We start from the raw sequence: 9,130 nt of genomic DNA, 5'->3' as shown, positions 1-9,130 counted from the left end.
TTATAAAACTTTATTTTTAAGCCCACTCACCTATGTTTTTCGCCCCTCCAGGACTAACAGCTGAACTTTTGTATCGACAAGGATTCTTGACAAATATGGTTTTGGAGACTACCTCCGATGGTATAATTCTCAATCCACTCTACTGCAGTTTACTTGTGCTCTGACATCACGTGTGATATGGGTTCATTCCTGCTCACCATCGCACTTTTATACTTGAGCACTTGTAGGTTTAAATTTATTTTCATTTTCCACATCACTACACTTTATGGCTTCATCACCCTCCGGGTGTCAACCAGCACAACTGAATTTGGAGTCCAAGTGGATATTCCGGGTCGAGGTGTCTAAATTGGAATTGGTCTTAAGAAGGAGCAAGCTGAAGGGGTGAGTGGACCTTTATTTCCGATATGTCAACAATATCAAATATTAAGCAGGCTTAGCTAAATATGGTTTTAATTATGTTTATGGGGAAAATAGATTTTATGAATTAGAATCAGACCTTAGAGTATATGAATGTATAATTCAGCTTACAGTAGCCACGACTAGTGTATAATCATAGTATTCAACTTACACGTGTATGATATATACTTAGCTTGTCATTACATTGGTATTACTCCGTAATGACATGATTATATTGTTATACTCAGCTTGTTATTACTTCGAGACTACTTAGTAATTACATGATTATATTATCAGTTACACTAGTTACAACTAGTGTGTGATATTTTATGATATATCACCAAAATCAGTAGCAGTTGCAGTAAGCATATTCGATGGTGAGGCATCTTCCCAAAGCTCTAGCACATTCTTACTTGGTACGTTATCTATTCAGCATTATTAGTAGAACTTGTATTTTTCTCTGAACGTATTATCATGCAAGTATTAAAGGGTCACAGACCTATTAGTTGTGGCCATTTCGGGGAGGTGTTGAAATTAATATGGTTATTTACATGTGTTTTAATTTGAGCTTATCTCTATTTTATGGGAAGTTCAGCTGGATTTTCGATCGATTCTAATAGTTGATAAGTTTAGTAATGACTTCATACGCATCATGGCTTCGTCACCCTTCTAGATGATGGCCAACGCACCTCGATTTTGGTGCCACTAAATATTCGGGTCGAGGTGTGTTAATGAAGCCTTGATGTGCAAAGTTAGGACGAAGCCTAGATGTGCGAAGTCTTTGCCATACTTTTGGCAGTTTTGAGGAACTCACCATCATTTTTACAAAGTAGTATTCATCTTATCAAGTTATTAAGAAACTATTTGATCACCTCTTTAGTCAAGGAGCCTAACAAGTCTATCAGGGAGTACATACAACACTTCAAGACCGAGAAGGCCAAGATTGTCAACTACGACGAAACAATCGCATGGACATCTTTGAAGCGAAGATTGCCAGCAAGTCATCCACCCCGTAGAGACATCGGTTGACAAGTATCATTAGATACAAGGGACTTCAAGTGTAACTGTGTTGGGGTTGAGCATCTAGAATGGCTAGGTTCTTATGTTCTTTATTTTATTTTCCTTTTCAGTACTTCATTTTAAGGGTTTGCGAGCGTTTTATATTGTCAACTTTGTATAAATGTGCGAGACACCTCGTTCAAATTGTATTATATTTACGTACGGAATCTAGTGTTTTTTTATAAAAAAAAAATTATTGTGTCATTAGTGTTCTATTACCACGTGTCGATTTCAGACGTATCTTGGATCAAGACGTGACACATGACACGGGTAATGGGCTCTCCAGGCTGCCTATGACATTATTATGAGCTCTCCAAGTCGCCCATAGTACGTCCAGCCATCGTGCCATATGCAGTCCAATGTAAGGTACCAACTCTTTGGAATTTCCTCTTAGGGGTCTAACGCAACTGCGTTCTTACCACATGACTTTCAAACTGCTAGCAAACAGAACTGCGGAGACTGTGCTGAACCATTAAAGATTGCTGGTATGTTCTGCAACCTCACCTCTCAATTGCCGGCTAGGGTTTTTCCATATAAATATCCAAGTCATTAAGAGAAAATAGTAATCTTCATGTACCACTCAGAACTCTCTCAAATTCTATTTTTCTCTCTACAACTTTTATGACTTGGCATCAAAGGTCTTTTGGCTGACACCATCCCCCCTTTTAAGGTGTTTGCCAATTATGCTAACAGTGTTTGTTCTTTTGTAGGTGGAATTCGTCAAATCTACTGTGTATGAAATTTTTTGCATGTATAACTTTTAGACTGTTTTGATTAGGATGTTCAAATGATGAAGATATGTTAATCATAAGTGGAGGGACAAGTAGGTACCCACATGAGCATAATAGAAACATTATCAAGATTAAAAGGACACATAGATGGAGATAAAGATTAAAAGTTAACAGAAATTGAAGCAGTAAGAATGAAAATAAAAAGCATCTTAAAAAAGAGAAATTGACTGGTTAATAACTGCAAAAGGATAAATGAACATAATCAAATTTCTAAAAGAGAAACGGTAGATAAGAACAAATTCAACAACCAAAATGAAAAAAAAAAAACAAAAAACAGAAAAAGAAAAGAACAAAACTCATTAGATGACTTGCGCTTATAATAGAAAATTATCAACACTTGGTAAGCAAAATGGCACGTGGGCTCCATGCATTAAGGTTATCTCCAACCCAAGCGTTTAAAATTCTAAAATTTAGTCCCGTATTTTTAACTATTCATTTATACATATGAGGTTAGCTAATTTTTTTTCCTCCAACGGTATGAGACTTATAATTCCCACCCCCACCTTTATAATTTGTTAAACTTTAATATTTCGTTGATTTTTTTTGGCTAATAATTTTGGAATAATTTTTGTACAATCTACCTTGTTTTATTTTACAAATATTATGATGTAAAAAAAATTTCAAATTTCGTACAAATGGATGGGTATTTATAGAGTTTTGGTTTTGGATTTGATTAGGATAATTAATAATATTATTTTGACCATTAGATTTAAATTTGAGCCTTTATGGTTTTTTTTTTTACCGTTAAAAGTGATTAAATTAGATTTGAGCCGTTGGATTTAAAATAGATTAAACTAATGCAGCTGGGCGCTACACTGGATCAAAACCCAGAGCATGTGCCAGCCATTGGATGGCCACGACTATATAATCTGGGTTGTAGAAAGAATGAGTTGGGTGCACCTGCTTAAAGACAATTTGTCTGCTTTGAACTCTGGCATGGGGCCCGCATGGGCTTGGTTCACGTGCAGAAGGAGAAAAGTTGGGGCCTTGGTCCACTTCAACCTTATCCACCTGGGTGGGAAGCAATCATAAATTCCCACCCCCAGACCCAAAATCCTATTTTTCTAAGGCCATCGACAACCGAATGAGGGCCAGAGGGCTTGTTTTAGCCTTATAGCCCTCAAAGAAATTAATATTTTCATAAACAGTGCCATGTCATATTTCTTACCATCTCCAACAGAGGGGATACAGGGACATAGACCAAGCATAACCTTGTGACAAAAAATCATCTCCAACTTAGGGGGCCAAAGGGTCATAGGGCCAAACATAATTTATTATTTTAATTGAATTAATATGGTTATTTAAATTAAACTACCTCAATAATTTTTCAAGATGGAATGTCAATAATTAAGTTTTTGTTGTAAACATTCCTAGTTTAAGTGTGATTGTGTAAATCTTAGATTAGATTTGATTCTAGTTATCCTTTCCTATTACAACTTGTATTACTTAGGGAAGAAGGAATATCTTCTCTCCTTTTACTACTATAAATAAAGACACAATGTAGGAGGGATAACAACACACATTCCCCTACAATTCTACAAACACATCTCTCTTTTCTCTCTTCTCTTGTCGCCGACCCTCTTTAATATTCAGATAAAATACGCCACAACACGTTATCAGCGCGCTCCTACCGCTACGCTTAGGAATCTGACGTTGAAGAATTTTTCTGCATCAAACTAGTTCATCCATATCATCACGCAATCAGGTTCTTTCAGAACAAGGGCTTTTAACTCGATATTTTTGTAGCCCTGATAGCATGAACATTCACCATGATGCATGACCCAACTTTACGTTTTACGAATTTTAGATTCTACATAAATTGTGTATGCCTCATAATCATAATTGTTGAATTATGTGAATTTGATATTTGTCATGAATTGAATCATACATATGTACATGCATTGAAAATATTATCTTGCATATGCATCAAATTACATATGTGATTCATTGAATTATATATGCATATAATTGAATTGAAAAAAAATATTTGGAATCGGGAAATCTAGGGTTCTTTTCGAACCCGTGCCTTTGCACCATGCAAGACCGCAAGCCACCAGGCCCACAACCTATGATGGCCCAACCCGTTCCCTTGCCAGGCCTGCAGCCTGCATAGAATCCCTAAGCCATGACCCGCGGAGCAAGAAGCCCCTAGCCCAAACCCTTAACCCCGACACCCAGAAGGCGTCGCTAACACTCCATCACCGTGTTGCACGACCTGCAGCCGTGCCTAAGCCTCCTTGACGACCTACAGATTGTCCACGGTGTTCTATGACCAAAGATTCTTTCAAATCTCGTCGGAATTTCTCTGAAATCCCGATTTGTCTTTTTTAGGGTTTTGATGTAACACCGAGATTTCTCCAATCTCCGTTCCTATTTGGGTCCCCAGTTGGTTCCCCGTGCTTCGTCGTGCCATAAACCACTGAGGACAGTCGCCTAAAGCGACGCCAGCATCCTTCCGATCGCGTTCCAACATCCAGCGTTACTGGGATGTCTCGAACTTCCTCAGCCCGAGCCCAATTGGGTCTCGATCACTCGGCCTGCATCAGCACCCTTTGGGCTTGCTGCTGCTGTGCATTTTCACAGCCTAACCCGTATGAAAAAAAAAATTAGCTTTAAGGTCTACCTGCATCAACCCAACCTTCTCCCCGTAAGCCTGTAGTCCTACCCTGAGACCCTCCCCTGCCCAATCTTTAGGCCTAGGTCTCACGGACAATTTTTTTTAAGCCACCCATGGCTTAGTTTTTTTCTTTTAGGCCCCGCATTTCATTCACCTAATTATTTTAAGCCCAATGGGTTTTATATTTTTTCACCCACACTTTAATTTGGCCCGAAGTCCAAATAATTAAAATTCAATTATACTTATAAACTTAAATTATTTCTTTGCATATTCTTGTTGCATATTTGTTTGTATATATTTGTGTTTGCCTGCAGGAATATATGAACCTAAAGTTCATAATTATTTTTGAAACCCGAAGTTTCTTATAAACATGCCTTGTTTGAAAACCCGAAATTTTTCATTTAAACAAATCACCCATGAAAACCCGAAGTTTTTCATGCAAAATTAAACCAAATTATGTCTATTCGAACCTGTATGTTCTACTCCTACGTGAATGGATTGATTTTTCTCCATTACACTAACCACATCTTGTTCATCTATTTTGTGATAGGAACATGTCAAATATGAACAAACTCGACTTCGCCGCTTTAGAGGCCTCTGGAAGGAAGTACCTTAGGTGGGTCTAAGATGTGAAGCTCCACCTCATTGCAAAGAACTTGCGTCCTGCCATTGAAGAAGCAACGGACTAGCCTGTTGCCGAAGCTAAAAAAACCACTGTTATGATCTTCATCCGAAGACATATTCATGACGCTCTGCAAATTGAATATCATGCTGAGGAGGATCCACGTGCACTCTGGGTCGCTTTGGCTGATCGTTTTGATCACCAAAATGACATATTCTTGCCTGAAGCAAGACATGACTGGCAACATTTGCACTTCCAAGACTTTAAGTCTATGAATGAATATAATTCTGAAGTTAGTCGAATCCGATCACTTCTTAAGTTTTGCAATGAAACTTTGACTGAAGAGGATCTCCTAGAGAATACCTATTCAACATTCTTTGCTTCTAATATTGTCCTGCAGCAACAATATAGAGCTTAGAAGTTCACTAAGTCCTCAGATTTGATCTTTGTTTTACTTCTCGCTAAAAAGCAGAATCAAGCTTGATCTACTGGGGCGACTGCTGTGCCTGAAGCACATTATAGCAATCACCAACGCCCAAAACGCCAAATGGGGCGTGGTAGGGGCGGCTAGAAGCCATCCCACCAAGGTCAACAGAGTCAAGGCCCATCCAAGGGAGGAAACAAAGCCCAGAAGTGCCCAAACCTCTCTCCCAAGGCCCCGAACTACAAGAATAAGGGCAAAGCACATGAAACCATGGATGCGGACATGTGATATCGTTGTGGTTTAAAGGACCATTGGTCCCGTGTTTGCCGAGCTCCCAAGAAGGTTGTAGATGAATATCATTCTCGTTGTAAAAAGTTTGAATCAAACTTCATGCAAGTGGACAAATTGGAGACTATAAAGATGGAGGTTTCTGATTTTCAGGCTGATACCACCCCTATGGAATATTAGAATCTTAGACATAGACTTATTTTTCGTTAAAATAAGACATTTAGGGCCGAATTCCACCTAGTGGCCGAACCCCTCCTTTGGTTTTGGTTGATTTTTGAACAATTTTCCTCTATGTTTGGATTGTTGGTTGGTGTTTGTTTTGGATATTAAGTTTTTTCCTTGAATAAATGAAAATTTTGAATTGATAACTGTTTTTTATAAACTTTTATGCAAGTAACCGATTCAAATTAATTTTTCATTCTAGGTATGACTAGTGGGAAAGTTAGTTGGCTGGCAGATAGTGCAACCACGCACACAGTTTTACGTGAATGCATCTATTTCACTAATTTCATATCTAATAATGCACCTCTGACAACCCTCTCTGGCCCATCCAACTTGATCGAAGGATACGGTAAGGCACATATAATGTTGTCTAATGGTACAATCTTGACCATTTCTAAGACACTCTACTCTCCATGTTCCAGAAGAACGTTGTTAAGTTTAAAGGACATTAGAGATAACAATTACCATGCTGAAACCCACGTAGAAAACATAGTTGAATTTCTGTGCATAACTTCCTACGAATATGGCCAAAAGCGTATTCTAAAGAAGATGGAGTGTATCCCGAGTGGTCTGTATACTACGACCATACGCCTTATTGAATGCCACTATGAGGCCAACCCTACTACTGGGATCGCGCACAAAATTACACTTTGGCATGATCGTTTGGGACATCCTGGACAAATAGCGATGTGCCGTATCCTCAAATCTTCACATAGGCATCGACTAACCCGAAGTTTAGGTTCGATCTAAGGAATCGCATGTCAAACATGTTCGATGGGAAAACTTATCACTCAGCCTTCTTATGACAAGATTCGTTTGAGTTCTCCCATTTTTCTACAACGGATTCAGGGGGACATTTGTGGACCAATTCACCTTCCCCACAGACCATTTAGATATTTTCTGGTTTTGGTTGACGTTTCCACATGATGGTCACACGTGTGTTTGTTGTCCATAAGGAACGCTGCATTCTCCAAACTGTTGGCTCAGGTTATCAAGCTCAGGGTTCACCACCCTAATTATCTGATCAAATATATTCGATTGGATAATGCTGAAGAATTCACATCTAAAACTTTTGATGACTATTACATGTCGGTTAGGGTTGAAGTTGAACATCATGTACCCCATGTTCACACCTAGAACGGCCTAGCAGAGGCTTTCATTAAGCGCTTACAAATGATTGCTCGATTGTTGGTCATATGTACCAAGCCCCGATCGCTGCTTGGGGCTATACAATATTGCACGTAACATAGTTGGTTCGCCTGAGGCCTGTTGCGACACAACCATTTAGTGCCCTTCAGTTGGTTACCGAATACGAACCCGACATATCACATCTGCGCATCTTTGGTTGTGCGGTATATGTGCCGATCTCGTCGACCTTACGTACAAAAATGGGGCCTCAGCGAAGGATGGGAATCTATGTTAGATATGATTCTCTTTCGATTATTTGTTACTTAGAACCTTTAACAAGCTATCTATTTACCGCTCGTTTCACAGATTATCACTTCTATGAGACAGTCTTCCCGTCGTTAGGGGGAGATAAGAATGTCAACATTCCTGAAGAACGACGTAAATTATCGTGGATGACTCCCACTTTGTCTCATTTAGATCCTTGCACCACTCAGTTCAAAACTGAAGTGCAACACATATTAGATCTCCAGAGCATAGCTCAGAGCATGCCAGATGCTTTCACCGATCTAGCGCACGTGACAAGATCACATATTCCAGCTGCGCATACGCTTGTAAAGATAGATGTACCAAATGTACAACGAACTGCCTTCTTGGAAGCCCGGGACTCCAATCTTGGTGATCCACGTACATTAGTGGCTAGCCAATCATCTGCCCCTATACAAAAGCGAGGCAGACCCCTTGGTTCAAATGATTCACACCCCTATAAGAGGAAAACTATGGCACAAGGTCCTGAAGAACCTACCTTGAATCTAACTATCGCTTACTCATTCTACCCAACTCATGAGGAAATTCTAGATTATGGAAGCGTCCTTGAAGAGACGAGTCATCCTTCTGAGAATCGTGAGATTTCGGTCTATTATTCTAGCTTAGATGATGTGTGGCGTAGAATGAGATGATTATCGACGATGCATTAGCATTTGTAGTAGCTATCGAGATCATGTTGAGCGATGACATTGAACTACGTTCCGTTGATGAATGTCGACGTAGAACTGATTGGTCAAACTGGAAACAAGCAATCCAAGTCAAACTCGATTCGCTTGCGAAATGTACGGTGTTTGGACCTATAGCTCATACTCCTCCACATGTGAAGCCCGTTGGCTACAAGTGGGTTTTTGTTTGGAAGCGTAATGAGAAGAACAAAATTATGCGTTACAAAGCTCGTCTTGTTGCACAATGCTTCTCACAACGCCCCCAGATTGACTATGACAAAACTTATTCACCCGTTATGGATGTGATTACTTTTCGCTACCTTATCAGTTTGGTAGTTTCCGAAAAACTAGATATGCAGCTGATGGACGTAGTAACTGCGTATCTCTATGGGGATCTTGATACGAAAATCTATATGAAAGTTCCCGAAGGACTTGCATTGACTGGTTCAAATATTTCCAAACCCCAGAACACGCTCTCAATTCAGCTGAGGCGTTCACTCTACCATTTGAAACAATCCGGAAGAATGTGGTATAACCGTCTGAGTGAGTATTTGACTAGTCAGGGATATGTGAACAACGAACTATGCCCTTGTG

This window comes from Malus domestica, chromosome 02 (assembly GCF_042453785.1).
Source record: "Malus domestica chromosome 02, GDT2T_hap1".
NCBI lineage: Eukaryota > Viridiplantae > Streptophyta > Magnoliopsida > Rosales > Rosaceae > Malus > Malus domestica.
This window is presented reverse-complemented; position numbering follows the sequence as displayed.